Genomic DNA, 22,849 nt, shown 5'->3' with positions numbered 1-22,849 from the left:
TCTTGTGCGTGGTGGTGGAAAGATTGGTGGGAACAGGGCCGCGACGTGAACGCTCTTTCCTTGACCCCACGGAAAAAACGAAACTATCTCTAAACTAAACTAAATGTGATAAAGACAAGACAATGGTCCAGACTTCATAGATTGAGGCAAAGCCTCAGAGGTTGTTGTCAGATGTTGTCTAATTTTAAGTAACCCCTGCGTCCCTTCCCCTCCTCCCCCACCCTAGTCATCCTGCCAGTTCCACTGTTCGCATCCCTGTACCCCTTCGTTAGCACCTCTTCCCCAGCCAACAATGGACCATTGTGGGCTCCATTCTTCCTTGCTCATCTGTAGCCGGCCCTGTTTTGTTCTGGCCTCTTCCTGCCTCCCCTTCCCCATCATCTGCACATGGTTAGGTTACATATTGGGAGTCCACAAACGTTTTGGGTATTTGTAAAGCGGAGGTGGACAGGTATTTGATTAGTACGGGGTGTCAGAGGTTATGGGGAGAATGCAAGAGAATGGGGTTGAGAGGGAGAGATAGATCAGCCATGATTGAATGGCGGAGTAGACTTGATGGGCCGAATGGCCTAATTTCTGCTCCTATCACTTATGAACAAGCAAACTAGCGGAACATCACCTCGTAGTCCACAGGCAGCTTAAAACCTAATAGTATGAACAATTAATTAGACAATAGACAATAGACTATAGGTGCAGGAGTAGGCCATTCGGCCCTTCGAGCCATTCAATGTGATCATGGCTGATCATCCCCAATCTGTACCCCGTTCCTGCCTTTTCCCCATATCCCCTGACTCCGCTATCTTTAAGAGCCCTATCTGGCTCTTTCTTGAAAGTATCCAGAGATCCGGCCTCCACCGCCCTCTGAGGCAGAGAATTCCACAGACTCACCACTCTCTGTGAGAAAAAGTGCTTCCTCGTCTCTGTTCTAAATGGCTTACCCCTTATTCTTGAACTGTGGCCCCCTGGTTCTGGACTCCCCCAACATTGGGAACATGTTTCCCCAAAGAAAGATACGATATTCTTACCGAAGCCAATTAGCCTGCAAACTCTGTACAGACAGCACCCGAGCGGTAGGATCGAACCCGAATCTCTGGCGCTGTAAGGCAGCAACTCTACCGCTGCGCCACCGTGCCGCCCTGTTGAACTACGATAGTTTCTCATGCTTGTCTTTGATTGCTGTAAAATTGAGCACCTGGTCACTTTAGACTTTGTTTCATAAAAGAAAATGTCCAAGACCATTGCACTTCTCTCTCCCCCCAACCCCACTGCCCCCCCCCCCCTCCGCCCACCCCCCCCCCCCCCCCCACCCCCCCTCTCAAGCTCCCATGAATTATTTTCCACTTCTTTCCCCTGTGGTTCTGCTTCTTTCTCCTTGAAGTCTTCAAGAGTCAGTCACGGAACGTTAGAAGGATATTAGCATGCAAAAAATGTAATAACCGTGACTAACAAATGAAAAAATGTTTGTGTGTGTAGTTGAAAGCCGAGCCCGAGTGCTGACAGCAGCATTAGAGTCGGGGAGAAATGTTCATCATTCAAAGTTAATGGAGTATTAGGGGCCAGGAACTCTGCTAACACACCGTGGCAGTCCTCTGTGTTACACCCAGGCAACTTCTCAGCTCACTTCATGTTCCCATAAATTGCAAAAACTTGTCTTCTCCTCTCTGATCTATTTGTAGTTCATTTGCCGAGTTTCTTCTGTGCAACCAAAAATCGAAAAATAACAGGAGACAAAAAAATTTCGATTCCACCTCGGTTTAGACTGAGGATACGGCGCGGAAACAGGCCCTTCGGCCCATCGAGCCCCGGCAGGCCTGCGGTCCCCGCACACCCGGGTGGGAAATTGCAACCTTCACTTGGTCCGCCCTGTTCCGACGAATGGCGCAATGGCGCGCACAATCAAATAAGATCAAATAGAACAAGTTGTCCTACAACTTTAGGCTGTGCACGCCATACGCAAGAAGAAAAAGATCAGCCACGATCACACTGAATGGCGGTGCTGGCTCAAAGGGCTGAATGTTTTACTCCTGCACCTATTGTCTATCGTCTAACGCTCTCCCACACACACCGGGGACAATTTACAATTTCACCAAGCCAATTAACCTACAAACCTGCACGTCTTTGGAGTGCGGGAGGAAACCGAAGATCTCGGAGAAAACTCACGCAGGTCACGGGAAGAACGTACACACTCCGTACAGACATAATAATATATTTTATTGTCATTGCACATAAGTGCACCGAGATTTGGGTTTGCAGCTTCCATCCGACATCATAACTTAAGTAACTACTAGAATTTAGGTTTAGATACCCCGAGAACATGGTTTGTACAGAGAACATTACAACAGTAAAACAGTCAAAACAGACTAAAGTGCAGATGTGTCTGTGCGACGTGACCATCCGAGGGAGACAGTCCAGGGGGAGTGGGGGGCACTCAGCAGGGCCAGTTCAGAACAGCTATAGCTCTGGGAAAGAAGCTGTTCCTGAGTCTGGAGGTGCGGGCGTAGAAGGCCTTGTAACGTCTGCCAGAGGGAAGTAGTTCGAACAGTCCATTACAAGGGTGTGAGGAGTCTTTATGGATGCTGACGGCCTTCCTGAGGCACCGTGTGTGGTAGATGCCCTCCAAGGCTGGTAGCGGTATCCCAATGATCTTCTGCGCTCTGTGGACGACCCGCTGAAGAGCTCTCCTCTCCACCTCCGTGCAGCTGAGATACCACACAGAGATGCCATAGTATGCTCTCTGTGGTGCAGCGGTAGAAGGTTGTCAGCAGCTGTTGGGGCAGACCAGTCTTTTTTTAATGTTCTCAGAAAGAACAGTCATTGCTGTGCCTTCTTGACCAGCGCAGCGGTGTTGGTGAACCATGTGAGGTCCTCTGAGATGTGAGTGCCCAGAAACTTAAAGCTGGACACTCTCTCCACACTGTCCCCGTAGATGGAGATTGGGGCGTATTCTCCATTATGTGACCTCCTGAAGTCGATAATCAGCTCCTTGGTCTTGGAGGTGTTTAGTGACAAGTTGTTACGTGAGCACCAGTCCGCCAGGTTCTGCACCTCCGCTCTGTATTTTGTTTCATCATCGTTGGTGATCAGCCCGATCACCGTTGTGTCATCTGCAAACTTGACGATGGTGTTGGTGTCGAATGCAAGAACACAGTCGTGTGTGAACTCCTGTATATCAGCGAGACCAGCTTGGCGATCATTTCACTGACCTCCGCTCCGTCCGCCTAAACCTACCCGATCTCCCGGTTACTCAGCACTTTAACTCCCCCTCCCATTCCCAATCTGACCTTTCTGTCCTGGGCCTCCTCCATTGTCAGAGTGAGGCCCAACACAAATTGGAGGAACAGCACCTCATATTTCGCTTGGGCAGCTTACACCCCAGCGGTATGAATATTGACTTCTCTAACTTCAAGTAGCCCTTGCTTTCCCACTCTCTCCATCCCTCCCTCTTCCCAGTTCTCCCACCAGTCTGACTGTTCCCCTGATTCAATTTTATCTGTCTGCTTTGTTGTCACCTTCTCCTAGCTAACAATGGTCTATTCGACATTGTTTCTTGATCTCATCTCCTTTGATGTCTCGTTTTCACACCTTACCCTTCCTTATCTCTGTGTCACCCACTCCCCTGACTCTTAGTCTGAAGAGGGTGTAACAGGTGCCGGGGGTAATAGGTGCAGAGGGTGGCAAAACGGCCGGTGGACGCCCTCTACGCCGCGGAGTGGCCGCAGCCACCGGGCTATCCTCGTCGACGTGGGCTGGCTTAAGGCGGCTGACGGAGACGAACTCCTCCCTGCCACCCATGTCCAAGGTGAACGTCAAGGTACCAATCCTTAGCACCTTGTACGGTCTTTGTACACCAGCAGGCTCCGCTACATTCGTTTAGTTTAGTTTAGAGATACAGTGCGGAAACAGGCCCTTCGGCCCACCAAGTCCAGCGAACCCCGGAAGTGGCGGCGCTGCCCTGGCAGCAGCGGCTCACCTGCAGTCCGTTTGTTTTTGCTTTTTTTGTGTTGTTTATTTCGTTTTGGCTAGTCCAGTTTTTGGTTTTTTAGTTTGTGTTTTGGGGGGGGGGGGGGGTTGAAACGGGGCTTGCTGTCTCTCCCTGCGGGGGAATGCGACTTTTTTGTCATATTCCCCTTCTCTGCCTCCGTCTGCGCTGAGGCCTAATGGCGGAGCTGGCGACCTCGAGGCAGAGCCCGTCAGGACTCACCCTGGGCTCGCTCTCGTGAGGACGGCCCGGCTCGGGGCTGGAACAGGGCTTCCGTGAGGGGCTGTGACGCTCCCGGGGGGCGGCCTGGTTCGAGGAAGGAACGGTGCTCCCGTCGGAGTGGCCGAGCTCGGGGAGGTGCGGCGCTCCCAGCCCGAGGGAGGAGCGGCGCCCATGTTTGGACGGCCCAGCCCAAGGGAGGAGTGGCGCCCATGCCGGGGCTGCCCGGCCCGAGGGAGGAGCGGCGCCCATGTCGGGGCTGCCCGGCCCGAGGGAGGAGCGGCGCCCATGTCGGGGCTGCCCGGCCCGAGGGAGGAGCGGCGCCCATGTCGGGACGGCCTGGCGCGAGGCTGAGACAGTAACGGCACTCACGTGAGGGCGATCCGGCTCGGGGCTGGAACGGTGCTCCGGTGGCTGGGATGGTGTTCTGGCGGCGGTGACCTGAGTCCAGGGTTCGGCCGCGGGCCAGCGGCTGTGTCAGCAGGACTGGTGGACGGCAGCTTCGACCACCCCGGGGCCGCGGTGTTTGAGCCGCGGGACTGTTTGCTACATCGCCCGGTGGGGTATCGCCTCAGCGCAGAGAGAGAAGAGGAGGGAAGAGACTGCAGCCCTAAGACTTTTGCCTCCATCACAGTGAGAAGGTGCTATGTGGACTCACTGTGGTGGATATTAATATGTGTTTATTGTTGTTTTTTTATTGTATTGTATGTATGTATGACTGCAGGCACGAAATTTCGTTCAGACTTTGGTCTGAATGACAATAAAGGAAACCCTGTAACCCCTGTAACCCTGTAACTCTGTAACTAACAGTATCCTACACACACTCGGGACAATTTGCACTTATATCAAGCCAATTAACCTACAAACCTGTACATTTTTTCGAGTGCGGGAGATCTTGGCGAAAACCCACAGAGAACATACAAACTCCGTACAGACAGCACCGGTTGGCAGGATCGAACCCGGGTCTCTGGCGCTGAAAGCACTGTAAGACAGCAACTCTACCGCTGCGCCACCGTGTCCCTGGTGTGTGGAATAGAACTAATATACGGGGTGATCTCTGGTCAGCGTTGACTCGGTGGGCCGAAGGGCCTGATTCTACGCTGAACTAAACTTCCAGGAAAAAGAAAAAAGTTGTATTCATGCAAACTAAAACAAATACCGATATATATGGAGATTTATATCTGTGGTGACATTTAAAAAATGTTACTCTATAATTAGTTCCATCGAGGTCCCAACATACCCTATGTGTCATCCACTGGAAAGACTAAAACTAATTGGGAAGACAGCTGGATCCAATATCTGAAAGTGCCATGTTTGAGATAATTTTTTTTCTCTTTTTTGCTCCTAAACAAAAAGAATTCTACTTTGCTCTTTCCTCTGACAGTTTGCCAATGTTGGGTAGAAAAGTAAGAGGAGCAACTCATTTTGAAAAGAGATGTTTCAGGCTTTACTATTAGACTTTAGACATTTCTCCAGAGATGCTGCCTGTCTCGCTGAGATACTCCAGCATTTATTGTCCCTATTTCAGACTGGCAAGTGTCCTTTCGGGTCAGAATCCTTTATTTATATAATGGTGTATGTGTGTGTATATATTTATATAATGATATATGGACTCACTGATATGATATGTTATGTAATCGTACCTACTATATTCTGATGCAAAGCAAGAATTTCATTGTCTTATCTGGGACATATGACAATAAACCATGATCATATTGAATGGCGGTGCAGGCTCGAAGGGCCGAATGGCCTACTCCTGCACCTAATTTCTATGTTTCTAAACTCTCTTGGCTCTTGACTCTTGACTTGACTAGGGTTTAGTTTTAAGGGCCTGTCTCACTTAGGCGATTTTTATCGGTGACTGTCATAGTCGTAGCAGGTCGCCAAAAAACCGGTGATGGACCCCCCCTACGACAATGTCTACAACAGCCTACCACCTAGTCGACGGCAAGCTACGGCAAGCTACCGACAACCGGCGACCCATTAGGACATCCACCTACGACCACACCTACGTCCACCCGCGACAAGCTACGACCCTGGCGGCGACAACTGAAGACAATTCAGTCGCCGGTACCTGTCGCCGATTGACGTAGGTTGACGTAGACAGTCGCCCATGGAATTCACCAAAGTCAGCATCGGCGACAACCAACGTCATCCTGTCGACAATCTACGACAGGACCTACGTCAGGAGAAGACAAGCTACGCTCATTGGCGTCAAGCCCACTGTCGCCGGAAAATGATGAACATGTTGGAAATCCAGCGGCGACCAGAAAGACGCTACGAATCTTCGGGCGACTGAGGAGACGACTCACGACCACACAGTCGACACCCCAGCGACCATGTGGCGGCAGCCTAGTCGCCTGTAGTTGCCTAAAAATTCGCCTAAGTGGGACAGGCCCTTTAGAGTTTTGAGATAGAGCTGTGGAAATAGGACCTTGGTCCCGCCGAGTTTGCGTCGACCAGCGATCGATCACCCAGTATACTAGCACTATCCCGCACACACTAGGGACAGTTTTATAATGTTGCAGAAACCTGGAGTGTGGGAGGAAACCGGAGCACCCGGAGAAAACCCAAGCAGGTCACAGGGAGAACGTACAAACCCCGTACAGGCAGCACCCATACTCAGGATCGAACCCGGTAAGGCAGCAACTCTACCGCTGCGCCACCGTGCCACTGTCATGATGCGAACTAGGGTGTTGAAGCCTGCAAAATCTTGTGTGTTGAAGCCTGCAAGATGTTTGTGAATGTGAGCTCATGTCTTGATATTCTGTGACATGCCTGGAACATAGAAGAGTACAGCGCAAGAACAGGCCCTTCGGTCCATCACGTCAGTGCTGGACGTGATGCCGACCAACTCTTATGTGCCTGCACACCATCCATTTATTCCATGCCTACCCTGATGTCTCTTAAGTGCCACTGTTGTATCTGCCTCCACCACCACCCCTGGCAATCACCTCAGATCACCCAATTGCCAGGGCTTAATGCATCTTCAAAGGAGGCCAACGTGTTCTTTTGATCCTGAGGGAATTATTTGTGGAATAAAATGCACCACAAATCTCCTTTGAACTCTGCCCCTCTCACTTGTCCTGAACAAGGCGGCACGGTGGCGCAGAGGTAGAGTCGCTGCCTTAGAGGGCTTGCAGCGTGAGAGACCCGGGTTCGATCCCAACTCCGGATGCTTGTTTGCCTGGAGTTTGTATCTTCCCCCCCCCCCCCCCACCCCCGTGACCTGGGTGGCTTTTCTCCGAGATGTTCGGTTTCCTCCCACACTCCAAAGACGTACAGGTCTGTAGGTCCATTGGCTTGGTATAAATGTCAATTGTCTGTGGTGTGTGTAGGATAGCGTTAGTCTGCGGAGATCGCTGATCGGTGGGGACTCGGTGGGCCGAAGGGCCTGTTTCTGCGCTGTTTCTGAAGGGCCTGTTTTTGCGCTGTTTCTGAAGGGCCTGTTTCCGCGCAGCGGGAACTTTAAATCTTCGACCGACCGCCGGCCTGCGGCCTTCACCAACCTGAAGCCGCGGTCTCCGGTGGGGGAGGCACCGTTTCAGGACTTACCTTGAATTTCACTCATCTGGCCGCCCGCTGCAGTGATGGCTGCAGAGTGTTGAGGTCCCGACCACGGGGGAAAATGGAGGAGGACTGGCCAAAATGTTGTGCCTTCCACCACAGTGGTGAATGCTGTGGTGGATGTTTGTGTTAAATTTTTATTATGTATTGTGTGTTCTTTTTTATTGTACCGCTGCTGGCAAATTCATTTTATTCATTCGAATAAAACTGATTGTTGAAAAACAAAAAAAAATTTCAACCAGGGAAAAATGCTCTGACTGTCTTATATACTCGCCGAGCTATGCTCAGCCTTCTTGAAGTATGTTTGTGATGATTTGATTGCATTTGTTAGAACGTGGGCATTCATAAGGTCAAAAGATCATAGGTGATAGGAGCTGAATTAGGTTATTCGGCCCATCATTCAATCATGGCTGATCTATCTCTCCCTCCTAACCCCATTCTCCTGCCTTCTCCCCATAACCCCTGACACCCGCACTAATCAAAAATCTATCTATCTCTGCCTGAAAAATATCCATTGATTTCGCCTCCATAGCCGTCTGTGGCAAAGAATTCCACAGATTCACCACCCTCTGACTAAATAAATTCCTGCTCATCTCCTTCCGAAAGGAACGTCCTTTAGTTCCGAGGCTATGGCCTCCAGTCCTAGACTCCCCCGCTAGTGGAAACATCCTCTCCACATCCACTCTATCCAGGCCTTTCACTACTCGGTAAGTTTCGATGAAGTTTCCCCCCCCCCCCGCCCTCCCCTCCACCTCATCCTTCTAAACTCCAGCGAGTGCAGGCCCAGTGCCATCAGCCGCTCATCATCATGGAACGTTAACCCCCTCATTCCTGGGATCGTTCCCGTCGGACCTCCCCTGGACCCTCTCCAGGGCCGGCAAATCCCTCCTCAGATGTGGTGCAGAAAATATCCCGGCGTTCTTCAAAGGGTTCGGCAGCAACATTCGGAGGCGAGAGGGGGTGGCACAAACAATCTCCGTCAGATTTATCGCTGAAATATTAGTGCTGGCAGATGGAATAGATAATGTGATCTGGGGCCCCGAGCAGATAGTGGTTGTGCTCGTGTTTTCACAACCCACCTGGTCCTTATTTTGTTTAGAATTCTGACACTTAAATCCAAAGGAAAGAAAAAAAGATGAAAAAAAATTAACTTTAATGGTCCTTACATTTTTGAAGTTGATAACGGAACACTCTCTCGTTGCTTGGTGCCCCCTTGCCTGGGATTCATCCAGAGCTTTCATCCGCCAACTGATAATGAGAGTATGGTGTGTGCCTGAGAATGATTTACTATCCCTGTCACAGGTCCAGCTGTTTGATGTGAAGACTGTAACAGATATATTAAAGAACAAAGAAACAGCTCGAGCAGAGAACACCTCTACTGACTCAACCCAGAACTAGTCTAAACTTTTAATGTGCAAGAAGGTACCGCAGATGCCGGCAGATGAGTTTAGTGTCGTTTATTGTCACGTGTACCGAGGTACGGTGGAAAGCTTTTTTTGATTGCTAACCAGTCAGCGGAAAGACAACACATTTTTCACACTGAGAGTTGTGAGTCTGTGGATTTCTCTGCCTCAGAGGGTGGGTTCTCTGGATACTTTCAAGAGAGAGCTTGATAGGGCTCTTAAAGATAGCGGAGTCAGGGGATATAGGGAGAAGGCAGGAACGGGGTACTGATTGGGGATGATCAGCCATGATCACATTGAATGGCAGTGCTGGCTCGAAGGGCTGAATGGCCTACTCCTGCACCGATTGTCTATGAGATTTTACACATGGTTTTATACACAATCCCTGGTTTCTGACCAAGCACACCACATAATTTCTAACCAAACTATCCACATATCCCACATAAGTTCCATGGCCCAAGTCTCAGGGTCACCTCACTGAAGCAAGTCATTCCACCGGTAATCTGCCAAACCAGCAAGTGTAAAATACAAAAATAAGCTTGTGTTTATTCCCTTGAAACCTCTGTATCTTCATCAGTTCTCAGCTGAGGAGTTTCGGCAAAATCCGCCCACCCCATCCGACTCATGAACCGATGATCGGCCATGAGAAGGTGGGGTGATAGTGTCGGTGGTAAGTGAAGCTTCCGGAGGTCGGACAGCTGGCCGGGCTGCCGACTGATGGGGCCACGGGCGAGGCGCTGCCGCTACACTCGACTCAACTAATAAAAGAACTAGGGTGAATGGGTGATCGCTGGTCAGCATGGACCAGGTGGGCCGAAGGGCCTGTTTGCGCTGTATCTCTCAACAAAACGAAACAAAGCCAGGGTTTAGTTTAGTTTAATTTAGTTTAGAGACGCAGTGCCGAAACAGGCCCTTCGGCCCATTGGGTCTGCGCCAACCAGCGATTCCCCGCACATTAACTCTAGCCTACACACCAGGGACAATTTACAACGATGCCAGGCTAATTATCCCACAAACCTGCACGTCTTTGAGTGTGGGAGGAAACCGAAGATCACAGAGAAAACCCACGTGGTCACGGGGAGAACGTGCAAACTCCGTACAGACAAGCCGGGATCGAACCCGGGTCTCTGGCGCTGTAAGGCATGCCACAGTTAGACCAACCGCACCACTAAAGGACCAGCAGGCCTGTGCATGTTCAGCTTCAGACACAAAGTGCTGGAGTAACTACACGGGTCAGGCAGCATCTCTGGACGACGTGGACGGGTGACATTTCAGGTCCTGACCCTTCTTCAGTCCTTTCGTCTGCAGAAGGGGTTCTGACGAGGAGCGCCGTCCGTCCTTTTTACTCCAGAGCCGCTGCCTGACCCGCTGAGTTACCCCAGCACTTTGTGCCCATCTTTGAGAAAAGCAACATCGATACTTCTTCGTTTCTGCATGTTCAATCTTTGTGTAAGGATTTTGTAGCTCTTCAAAAGGGAGACGTTTTGATCTTGAAGGTTCCCGACCCGAGACCTGGCCTGTCCATGTTCTCCAGAGATGATGCTCGCTCTGCAGGGTTATTCCAGCACTTTGTGTCTGTTTTAAAATATATTTTGGTGTAATTTGTCCATTTTAGAGTCAGATCGATAGACAGTCTGAGTTGTGACAGGCACATATTGTAGGTTCATGCAACTTTTAACAGTGGAAAATAGACAATAGACAATAGGTGCAAGAGTAGGCCATTCGGCCCTTCGAGCCAGCACCGCCATTCAATGTAATCATGGCCGATCATCCCCATTCAGTACCCCGTTCCTGCCTTCTCACCATGGAGATTATGAGTATCCATATTATTATTATCCATAATAATCCATAAATGGAGATGATTTTTACACAGAACTAGGTTAGACCTAAATGAGGTAGGCACCAACCCGCTGCCTGGCCTCTGGAAAGTTTAAACAAGCATCTTTGGATTAAACCAGCATCTGCAGTCATCAGTTCTGGGCACGGGTTGGAAGATTGCAACCTTCACGTGGTCCGCCCTGTTTCGACTAATGCAATCAACTCGACGTGCACAAACGGAAGATCAAATAGAACAAGTTGTCCAACAACTTTAGGCTGTGCACGCCACAGGAAAGAAGAAGAAGCAGAAGTTCTGGGCACCATGTTATCGGAATGATGGTGTCAAGCTGGAGAAAGTACAGGGAAGATTTACGAGGATGTTGCCAGGACTAGAGGGTGTGAGCTACAGGGAGAGGTTGAGTAGGCTGGGTCTCTATTCCCTGGAGCGTAAGAGGATGAGGGGTGATCTTATAGAGGTGTATAAAATCATGAGAGGTGTAGATCGGGTAGATCGGGTAGAGTCTCTTGCCCAGTGTAGGTGAATCGAGGACCAGAGGACATAGGTTTAAGGCGAGGGGGAAAAGATTTAACAGGAATCTGAGGGGTAACCTTTTCACACTATGGGTGGTGGCGGAGGTATGGAACAAGCTGCCAGAAGAGGTAGTTGAGGCAGGGACTATGGCAATGTTTACGAAACAGTTAGACAGGTACATGGATAGAACGGATTTGGATGTTCCCGATGTTAGGGGAGTCCAGAACCAGGGGCCACAGTTTAAGAATAAGCAGTGCCATTTAGAACGGAGATGAGGAAACACTTTTTCTCACAGAGAGTGGTGAGTCTGTGGAATTCTCTGCCTCAGAGGGCGGTGGAGGCCGGTTCTCTGGATACTTTCAAGAGAGAGCTGGATAGGGCTCTTGAAGATAGCGGAGTCAGGGGATATGGGGAGAAGGCAGAAACGGGGTACTGATTGTGGATGATCAGCCATGGTCATATTGAATGGCGGTGCTGGCTCGAAGGGTCGAATGGCCTAATCCTGCACCTATTGTCTATTGTCTAATGTCTATTGAGGAATATGGACCAAACGTGGGCAGGTGGGACATGTAGCTGGGACATGTTGGGCAAGTTGAGTCGAAGGGCCTGTTTCCACACTGTATCACTCTATGCAGTTCCTTCCAGCACACTCTCCTTCCAGTTCGGATGCTCAATGCATTCTCTCCAGTTTAATTTATTCTTCACACAAGGAGTCGTGTTGCTAATCGCTCCTGAGGTTTCCATCAGCTCAGGCAATTCTTCGAGATTGTCCCTTGCTGGGTCAACTGCAGCGCTGGTGATGTTTTTTTTAGCACTGCACGCTGAAGCACTTACTACAGAGGGAATTATTCCCTGAGACAGCTTGGCACCAGAGGCACTTGAGCGCTTCCCACAGTCGTCACGAAGACTGGATTTCACATACGTGCTGCAGGTGACGATGTCCTTCATTACTGGCGATACTCTGGAGACCGCGTCAGCATTGTTTAAACATCGTGACAGCCCTTTCACAAAATTTTAAATAAGATAAATAATAATAATAATAATAATAAATTTTATATTTAATGGGCGCCTTTCATACAAAATCTCAAGGACACCTTACATAGTAAAACATATAATCAGAATAAAATAAGTAATAAAGACATCACAGAGACACAAATTAAAAACAGAATTCATTCCAAAAACAGAAAATCAAAAACAAAATCAAAATAAGGACTTCGCAATCTCCTCAGTTGCGAAACACTTTGTAACTCCCCCTCCCATACCCATACTGACCTTACTGAAGGGAAGTCTGAAGAAGGGTCTCGGCCCGAAACGTCACCCGTTCCTTCTCTCCAGAGATGCCGCCTGTCCCAATGAGCTAGGGTCGCCAACTTTCTCACTCCCAAATAAGGGACAAAAGGTCGAAATACGGGGCAGATTCCCGACGGCAATTCGTTGACCGACTCGGCCGTGGCTGGGTGAATGATGGGTTGGCCCGGGTGCTGGACCGCACACAAAGGCCAGCCGGCGGGCCAGCTGAGGAGTTTTGGCCCGGGCCCGCTCGACAAGTCCGGCACCCCATCCAACTCGTGAACCGATGATCGGCCATGAGAAGGAGGGGTGGTGGTGTCGGCGGTAAGCGAAGGTCCGAAGGTCGGACAGCTGGCCGGGCTGCCGACCGACGGGGCCACGGGCGAGGTGCTGCTGCTGCACTCCATGGGCTGCACTACGTCGGGACGGGTGAGGCGGGGCCGGACGTGGCGCTCCGACCCAAAAGTCCCCTCGACCCGAGTAGTAGCGGTCAAATACGGGACAAGGGCGGTCCCGTACGGGATAAACCAATTTAGCCCAAAATACAGGATGTCCCAGCTAATACGGGACAGTTGGCAACGCTATGTCTGTCTGACCTTTCTGTTCTGGGCCTCCTCCAATGTCGGAGTGAGACCCAATGCAAATTGGAGGAACAGCACCTCATATTTCGCTTGGGCAGCTTACACCCCAGCCGCATGAATATTGAACCTCTAACTTCAAGTAACCCTTGCTTTCCCTCTCTCTCTCTGTCCCTCCCCTTCCTAGCTTTCACTGTCTGGATTAGTTTTGCTAATCACATGCATCCTCGTTGCCTTCCCCTCAGCTAACATTGAACCTTCCTACATTTCCTTGACCAGCGTCTACTTTGATACTTGAAGAAGGGTTTCGGCCCGATACGTCGCCTATTTCCTTCGCTCCATAGATGCTGCTGCACCCGCTGAGTTTCCCCAGCAATTTTGTGTACCTTCTACTTTGATGTGTTGTTTTCACATCTTGCCTCTCCATATCTCTAGGCTCCCTCTGCCCTGACCGTCTGAAGAAGGGTCTGGACCCGAAACGTCACCCATTCCTTCTCTCCAGAGATGCTGTCTGTCCCGTGGAGTTTTGTGTCTATCTTCGGTGTAAACCAGCATCTGCAGTTCCTTCCTCCACAAGCTTTTCTTAACGGGGCTGTCCCACTGTACGAGCTAATTCAAGAGCTCTCCTGAGTTAAAAAAAAAATCAAACTCGTGGTAAGCACGTAGAACGTACGTTGCGGGTACGTCGGAGCACGGGATGTCTCTTAGCGGCTCGTAACGCTAACGGCAGGTACTCGGGAAACGCGGTAAGCTCGGGAAGACTCGTGAAGATTTTTCAACACGAGAGCCCCGAGTACCTACGAGCGGCTATTACCGTAATTCTCCGAGTTCGAATCAGGGGAAACCCGGGAGAACTCGTGAATTAGCTCGTACAGTGGGACAGCCCCTTAAGGATGACAGTGGTCTATTTGATTCTACTGTTGCAGTGACCATTGTATTCAATCTATGGAGCTTTGTACACACCCGGAACTGCAGGTGCTGGTTTATACCAAAGATAGACACAAAGTGCTGGAGTAACTCAGCGGGACAGGCAGCATCTCAGGAGAAAAATGATGGATGACGTTTTGGGTCAGGATCCTTCGCCAGACTCTTCAGATTCTTCATAGTCTGAAGAAGTATCTCGACCCATAATGTCATCCATCCTTTTTCATCAGAGATGCTGCCTGTCCTGCTGAGTTACTCCAGCATGTTGCTTGACATATGATGAAAGAATGGGTCGACTGGGCTTGTATTCACTGGAATTTAGAATGATGAGAGGGGATCTTATAGAAACATATTCAATTTTTAAAGGATTGGACAGGCTAGATGCAGGAAAAATGTTCCCGTTGTTGGGTGGGGGGGGGAGTCCAGAACCAGGGGGGTCACAGTTTAAGAATAAGCGATAGGCCATTTAGGACTGAGATGAGGAGAAACTTTTTCACCCAGAGAGTTGTGAATCTGTGGAATTCTCTGCCACAGAAGGCAGTGGAGGCTGATTCACTCGATGTTTTCAAGAGAGAGTTGGATGTGGCTCTTAGGGCTAAAGGGATATGGGGAGAAAGCAGGAACGGGGTACTGATTCTGGATGATCAGCTATAATCATATTGAATGGTGGTGCTGGCTCGAAGGGCCGAATGGCCTATTACTGCACCTATTTTCTATGTTTCTATGTTTCTAGTCTACACTTTTAATGTGTAGGAAGGAACTGCAGATGCTGGTTTGAGTTTAGTTTTGTTTATTGTCACGTGTGCCGAGGTAAAGTGAAAAGCTTTTGTTGCGTGCTAACCAGTCAGCGGAAAGACAATACATGATTACAATCGAGCCATTCACAGTGTGTACATACATGATGAGGGAATAACGTGAATAAAGTTTAGTGTAAGGTAAAACCTCTTCACCCAGAGAGTTGTGCACCTGTGGAACTCACTGGATGTTTTCAAGAGAAAGTTAGATTTAGCTCGCAGAGCTAAAGGAATCAAGGGATATGGGGGAAAAGCAGGAACGGGGTACTGATTTTAGATGATCAGCCATGATCATATTGAATGATGGTGCTGGATCGAAGGGCCGAATGGCCTATTCCTGCACCTATTTTCCAATGTTTCTATGTTGCTATGTTGTGTTTATTGAACTGCAGATGCTGGTTTACACAAAAGGACACAAAGTGCTGGAGTAACTCGGTGGGACAGGCAGCATATTTACTTGGAGTCTGAAGAAGGGTTTCGGCCCGAAACGTCGCCTATTTCCTTCGCTCCATAGATGCTGCTGCACCCGCTGAGCTTCTCCAGCAATTTTGTCTACCTTAGCATATTTACTTTAGTCATTTACTTTGAACATTCAGCGCGGAAACAGGCCCACCGAGCCCGTGTTGACCGGTGTATATTAGCACTATCCTACACACACTAGGGACAATCTACAATTCTGCCAAAGCTAATTAACCCACAAGCCCGTACGTCTTTGGAGTGTGGGAGGAAACCGAAGATCTCGGAGGAAACCCATGCAGGTCACGGGGAGAACGTACAAACTCCGTACAGACAGCGCCCGTGGTCGGGATCGAACCCGGGTCTCTGGCGCTGTCAGGCAGTAGCTCTACCGCTGCGCCACCGTGCCGCATTTACAGCAATATTTCCTCCAGCACTTTGTGTCCTGCTGCGATTTAGTTTAGTTTAGTGGAGTGATTCAGTGTGGAAACGGACCCTTCGGCCCACCGAGTCCATGCTGACCCATTTGCACTAGTTCGATGTTATCCCCACTATTGCATCCGGCACACAGAAGCCAACTAACCTACAAACATGTACACCTTTGGAATGTGGGAGGGAACCGGAGCACCCGGATACGGTCAGGGGGAGAGTGTACAAACTCCGTAGTCAGGATCGAACCCGGGTCTCTGGCGCTATGAGGCAGCGACTCTACTTCTGCGCCACCGTGCCGCCCTGAGACTCTCCAATAGTAATAACTGCATTGGGCAAATCAGGAAATCAGAGAAGCGCAAAAAAATAATATAACAGAATAAAGGAACTTTTAATCTTCAATTTCACACGAGTAGATTAGAGGACAAGTTCATGCAATCCAATTTCCCCATACAATCTGTTGAGAAATCAACCAGGGGCAAGATATTCCTGATCAAGTGCCGTGGTAATGAGACACGATTAATTAGCAGCCTTATCACTAAGAATTCTTCAGGGAAGATCCATCAAAATATACAATTTCATATTAAATTTAAGAGCGATGTGGTTAAATCTGAATCTGGAGATTCAACTTTGAACAAGGCCAATTAAGTAATGAGGTGGGACTTTAGAGCAGGGGTCGGCAACCATGTTCTGCATAGGGGCCGGGACGCATCTATCACGTGTACACATGGATCCCGCCCCCATCCTGCCCCGGATGGCAGGCATCACACCACGTGTACACAGAAGGTAGACGAAAATGCTGGAGAAACTCAGCGGGTGAGGCAGCCTCGTGCGATCCTTGCATGTCTCACCCGCTGAGTTTCTCCAGCATTTTTGTCCAACTTCGATTTTTCTAGCATCTGCAGTTCTTTCTTAAATGTGATCACAGAAGGTGTGCGCCCGTGCCGGCGGCTTTGCGCAGGATGCGGTACAGACAGAGCTCGGCAGCGCTCGGCGATCGGCGAGCCGGTTGATTACGGGGAAAGAAATCCGCCTGCAGGTCGGATGATTTCAGGTTACGGGCCGCATTCGGCCCGGGGGCCGCAAGTTGCCGACTACTGGACTAGAGTCATAAAGTGATACAGTGTGGAAACAGGCCCTTCGGCCCAACTTGCCAACACCGGCCAACAATGTCCCAGCTACACTAGTCCCACCTGCCTGTGTTTGGTCCATATCCCTCCAAACATGTCTTATCCATGTATCTGTCTAACTGTTCCTTAAAAGTTGGGATAGTCCCTGCCTCAACTACCTCCTCTGGCAGCTCGTTCCATGCACCCACCACTCTTTGTTTGAAAAAGTCTCCTCTCAGATTCTTATTAAATCTTTCCCCCTTCTCCTTGAACCTATGTGCTCTGGTCCTCGATTCACCTACTCTGGGCAAGAGACTCTGTGCATCTACCTAAGATAGACACAAAAAGCTGGGGTAACTCAGTGGGACAGGCAGCACCTCTGGAGAGAAGGAATGGGTGACGTTTCGGGACGAGACCCTTTTATCAGACGTCTCAACCCGAAACGCCCCACATTCCTTCTCTCCAGAGACGATGCCTGTCCCGCTGAGTTACTTCGGCTTTTTGGTGTCTATCTTCAGTTTACACCAGCATCTGCAGTTCCTTCCCACTCTGCGCACCTACCTGAACTATTCTTCTCATGAGGATTGAGTTAGATAGGAAAGTCGCATTAACATTGGGATGTGAGATAAGCAAGAACAAACACTTTAAACAGTGAAGCCCCTGTCCCACTTACGTGTCCTTGGCAAGCTAATTACGCGACCTCGTGGTCGCGTTGAGGCGCGACGGTCGTGCGAAGGTCGCGCGCATCTTCATGCGTACTGGAGCCCTCTGGAGCCCTCTGAAGCGCGTGACGTCATTTGAAGATAGACACAAAATGCAGGAATAACTCAGCGGGACCGGAAGCATCTCTGGCGTTTCGGGTCGAGACCCTTCTTCAGTCTGAAAGAAGGGTCTTGACCCGAAACATCACCCATTGCTTCTCTCCAGAGATGCTGCCGGTCCCGCTGAGTTACTCCTGCATTTTGTGTCTATCTTCAATTTTCTTGGCCCCGCTCTGGGAGTAGAATTGGGGACGGATCCGGACCGCAACGGCCGTGAGCCCCAGGCCGAGCTCGGTGATCGTTTGCCTGCTTCTGCTGCTGTTGGAGGTGAGACGTTGCGTCGCGCCAGGGTCTTGGGCCTGTCCCACTTTGGCCGTCAGTTACGCGACAGGCCGGTGGCGCGCAAAGATTTCATTCGCTACAAAATTTCGGAGAGCCGCGCGATATCGCGCACAACTCCATACCCCTCCGCGCTTCTCAGTGGGACTGACCCCGCATGGCCACACGATGCCCGCTCAAGGCCTTTAGTCATTATTCTTAGCACATTGTTCACACGAACATTGAAAATCCGATGGACAAAAATGCTGCACCAAAGTTATCGTTAGCCGCGGAAGATTCTTCCCAGCTGTTATCAAGCAACTGAACCATTATATCAACAGCTGGAGAGCGGTCCTGAGCTGCCATCTACCTCATTGGTGACCCTCGGACTATCTTTAATCAGACTTTACTGGACTTTATCTTGTGGGGGTTTTCTCCGGGTGCTCCGGCTTCCTCCCGCACTCCAAAGACGTACAGGTTTGTAGGTCAATGGCTTCGGTAAAAATTGTAACTTGTCCCGCGGGTAGGATAGTGCTAGTGTACGGGGTGATCGCTGGTCAGCACAGACTCTGTGGGCCGAAGGGACTGTACGCGCTGTATCTCTGAATTAAACTAAACTTAGCTAAACTAGTTGAGTTTAGTTTATTATTGTCACATGTACCGAGGAACAGTGAAAAGCTTTTGTTGCGTGCTGTCCAGTCAGCAGAAAGACAATACATGATTACAATTACAGATACATGATAAGGGAATAACGTTTAGTGCAAGGTAAAGCCAGCAAAGTCCGATCAAGGATAGTCCAAGGGTCACCAAACAGGTAGATAGTAGTTCAGGACTGCTCTCTGGTTGTGGTAGGATGGAAGCACACACACATAGAAAAATAGGTGCACGAGTAGGCCTTTCACCCTTCGAGCCAGCACCACCATTCAATGTGATCATGGCTGATCATCCAAAATCAGTACCCCGTTCCTGCTTTTTCCCCATATCGCTTGATTCCTTTGCCCTAAGAGCTAAATCTAACGCTCTCTTGAAAACATCCAGTAAATTGGCTTCCACTGCCTTCTGTGGCAGAGAATTCCACAGATTCACAACTCTCTGGGTGAAGAAGTTTTTCCTCATCTCAGTCCTGAATGGCCTACCCCTTATTCTTAAACTGTGATCCTTGGTTCTGGACTCCCACAACATCGGGAACATTTTTCCTGCATCTAGCCTGTCCAATATTTAAGAATTTTATATGTTTCTATAAGATTCCCTCTCATCCTTCTAAATTCCAGTGTATACAAGCCCAGTCGCTCCATTCTCTTAGCATATGACAGTCCCGCCACCCCGGGAATTAACCTGGTGAACCTACGCTGCACTCCCTCAATAGCAATAAAGTCATTCCTCAAATTTGAGGACCAAAACTGCACACAATACTCCAGGTGCAGTCTCACCAGGGCCCTGTACAACTGCAGAATGACCTCTTTGCTCGTATACTCAACTCCTCTTGTTATGAAGGCCAACATGCCATTAGCTTTCTTCACTGCTTCATTGCTAGAGAATTGAACTCAAGAGGTAAGATGTCTTGCTGCACGGTGGCGCAGCAGTAGAGTTGCTGCCTCACAGCGCCAGAGACCCGGGTTCAATCCTGACTACGGGCGCTGTCTGTACGGAGCTTGTACGTTCTCCCCGTGACCTGCGTGGGTTTTCTCCGAGATCTTCGGTTTTCCTCCACACTCCAAAGGCGTATAGGTTTGTAGGATGATTGGCGTGGTGTATGTGTAAATTGTCTCTAATTTGTGTAGGGCAGTGTTAGTGTGCGGGGATCGCTGGTCGGCGCGGACTCGGTGGGCCGAAGGGCCTGTTTCCGCCCTGTTTCTCTAAACTGAACTAAACTAAATTACCTCGAGTCTCTGTAATAACCGTGCACTATTGTGTACAGTTTAGATCTCATCTCAATAGACAATAGGTGCAGGAGTAGGCCATTCGGCCTTCGAGCCAGCACCGCCATTCACTGTGATCATGGCTGATCATCCCCAATCAGTACCGCGTTCCTGCCTTCTCCCCATATCCCCTGACACCGCTATCTTTAAGAGCCCTATCTAGCTCTCTCTTGAAAGTATCCAGAGAACCGGCCTCCACCGCCCTCTGGGGCAGAGAATTCCACAGACTCACAACTCTCTGTGTGAAAAAGTGTTTCCTCGGCTCCGTTCTAAATGGCTTACCACCTATCTCTTTACGGATATGTTTGTTATAGTGGGATTACAGCCAAGATTCACAAGGCTGGTTTCTGAGATGATAAGTATGTTATAGAAGGAGGCATTGCCGTAGAAAGCATTTTATCGGGATGCGTCACAGCTTGGTTTACAAACAGCTCCATCCAAGACCACAAGAAATTGCAGAGAATTGTGGACGCAGCCCAGACCATCACACAAACCAACCTCCCTCCCGTTGACTCCATCTACACCTCACGCTGCCTCGGCAAGGCCAACAGCATAATCAAGGACGAGTCGCACCCTGGCCACTCCCTCTTCTCCCCTCTCCCATCGGGCAAAAGATACAGAAATGTGAAAACGTACACCTCCAGATTCAGGGACAGTTTCTTCCCAGTTGTTATCAGGCAACTGAACCGTCCTACCACAAAAACAGAGAGCGGCCCTGAGCTACGATCTACCTCGAACTTTGCTGGCTTTACCTTGCACTAAACATTATTGCCTTATCATGTATCGGTACACTGTGAATGGATCGGTGGTAATCATTTATAGCCTTCCCGCTGACTGGCTAGCACGGAGCGAAAGCTTTTCACTGTACCTCGGCCCACGTGACAATGAACTAAACTGAACTGTGTAGACAGGAGGACACAAAGTACTGGAGTAACTCAGCGGGTCAGGCAGCATCTCTGGGGAAAAGATATAGGAGATGTTTCGGGGCATGACCCTTCTTCAGATGGATTGTAGTGAAGTGGCATCTCTGCCTTTTGGCTAAGATCATTTGTAAAATCTGTTCTTATCAGTTTAATATTTTATACGTCCCGTATCTAGGGACCGTGTATTAACTTGATGTTTGGTACGAATATTATGCCACTATTCCCATCATGTGTAGTCTTTCTGCTGACTGGATAGCGCGCAGCAAAAGCTTTTCACTGTACCTCGGTACACGTGACAATGAACTCAACTCAACTCGACTAACGAAACACAAGTAAGAATGCTGGAAAACTATAGCGGCAGGGCTAAGCGTGGCACGCAATACGTCGACAGAGGTGAGGGGGGCGGGGGCGGGGGCGGGGGAGGGGGGGTTGACAGGCAGATGGTTGGAACAAAGGCCAGAGAGAAGAAAAGAAGGTATGAGACAGGTTTGAGGAGCTGCGGATTCTAAAGCCAGAGGGAGGGAGGAGCGGGGGGAAGTGTGAGGTGGGTGGAGGAGAAATGGGTGGGAGTTTAGGTTGGGCGCAGTGGAGGTGGTGGTGGGGGGGGGGGGGGTAAGAGAGGAGGGGAGGGGGAGGTGTGAGAGGTTAGCTAGAATTGTTGAATTCAATGTTCATACCATTATGTTATAAGCTACCAAGCTGTGCCTATCCTCCAGTTTGTGTGTGGCCTCACTCGGGGAATGGAGGACCGGACATCTTGCGGGCGGCAGGGTGGATTTGCCACCTCACAGCGCCACAGACCCAGGTTCGATCCCGACCACGGGTGCTGCCTGCACGGAGTTTGTACGTTCTCCCCGCGACCACGTTGGGTTTTCTCCGGGTGCTCCGGTTTCCTCCCGCACTCCAAAGACCTGCAGGTTTTGGTAGGTTAATTGGCTTGGGTGAAATTGAAAAAAATTGCCCCCCAGTGCAGTGTAGGGTAGTGCTAGCGTGCGGCGTGATCGACGGTCGGCAGGGACTCGATGGGCCGAAGGGCCTGCTTCTCTGAAATCTAAAGTCATTTTGAACTGAGATAAAGAAAAATCTCTTCATTCAGAGGCTGGTGGAGCTTTGGAACCCATTACTCCAGAGGGCCCAGCATTCTAAACAAGAATCAATACATTTCTGGACATTAATGATTCAAGAGAGATAGGGCAGGGAATTGCTGTCTGAGGTAAAAGATCAGGCAGGATACTGTTGAAGGCTAGGGCAGGCTCAAGGGCATGAATGGCCTACTTCCTATTCCCTCTGTTCTTCCGCTCTCTACATTGCCCCAAGTCTTACACACTTTTGATGTACATATAAATCACGTCAATATTCTGGATCTCCCCATCCACCTGTAAAAATACCACCGTAGCAATCAGGGTCACAAGTTCACAAGTTATAGGAGTAGAATTAGGTCATTCGGCCCATCGAGTCTATTCCGCCCTGTTCAAGCATGGCTGATCTCCGCCTCCTAATCCCATTTTCCACCCTTCTCCCCATAACCCTTGACACCCGTTCTAATCAAGAATTTGTCTATCTCTGCCCGAAAAATATCCACTGACCTGGCCTCCACAGCCCTCTGTGGCAACGAGTTCCACAGATTAACTACCCTCTGACTAAAGAAGTTGCTCCTCAACTCCTTTCTAAAAGAGCGCCCTTTAATTCTGAGGCTGTGACCTCTGGTCTTTCAAGAGAGAGCTAGATAGGGCTCTTGAAGATAGCGGAGTCAGGGGATATGGGGAGAAGGCAGGAACGGGGTACTGATTGGGGATGATCAGCCATGATCACATTGAATGGCGGTGCTGG

General features: G+C 49.8%; 1 non-coding gene across 1 annotated transcript; it reads left to right on the top strand.

The window, feature by feature from the left end:
- Positions 1-21,114: 21,114 nt before the first annotated feature.
- On the top strand, positions 21,115-21,297 carry LOC116972672. The gene has a single exon (XR_004411870.1). It is a non-coding gene; the product is annotated as a U2 spliceosomal RNA (small nuclear RNA).
- The last annotated feature ends 1,552 nt before the right edge of the window (positions 21,298-22,849 follow it).

The sequence above is a fragment of the Amblyraja radiata genome, chromosome 4 (genome assembly GCF_010909765.2).
Source record: "Amblyraja radiata isolate CabotCenter1 chromosome 4, sAmbRad1.1.pri, whole genome shotgun sequence".
Taxonomy (NCBI): Eukaryota; Metazoa; Chordata; class Chondrichthyes; order Rajiformes; family Rajidae; genus Amblyraja; species Amblyraja radiata.
The sequence above is the reverse complement of the archived record's forward strand: the minus strand, read 5'-3'. Positions and strand labels throughout refer to the sequence as shown.